Here is a 280-nt window from a genome sequence, read left to right as displayed (position 1 = left end):
TACGTAAAAAGGCTCGGCCCGCCCGCCCCGGAGAGCCCGCGCCCCTCCCGGGGCCGCCGCGGCAGCCACCGCCCTCCGCCCCCCCCCACACCACCAGCGGCACCGGTCCCGGTTCCCGGTCCCCGGCAGCCGCGGGGCTGCACGGACGATTCCGCAGCCCCTGCTCCGGTTGCCCGTGGTGGGCAGCAGCTGGAAACCGGCCCCTGCCTCTTATGCCCCTGCCCCTGGTGTGCCGGTTCAGCCCCCGTTAACCTCCCCCCCGGCGGCCCGGCCCCGCCGC

The sequence above is a fragment of the Haliaeetus leucocephalus genome, unplaced genomic scaffold (genome assembly GCF_000737465.1).
Source record: "Haliaeetus leucocephalus isolate CR32 unplaced genomic scaffold, Haliaeetus_leucocephalus-4.0 Scaffold190, whole genome shotgun sequence".
NCBI lineage: Eukaryota > Metazoa > Chordata > Aves > Accipitriformes > Accipitridae > Haliaeetus > Haliaeetus leucocephalus.
Note: the sequence above shows the minus strand (reverse complement) of the source record.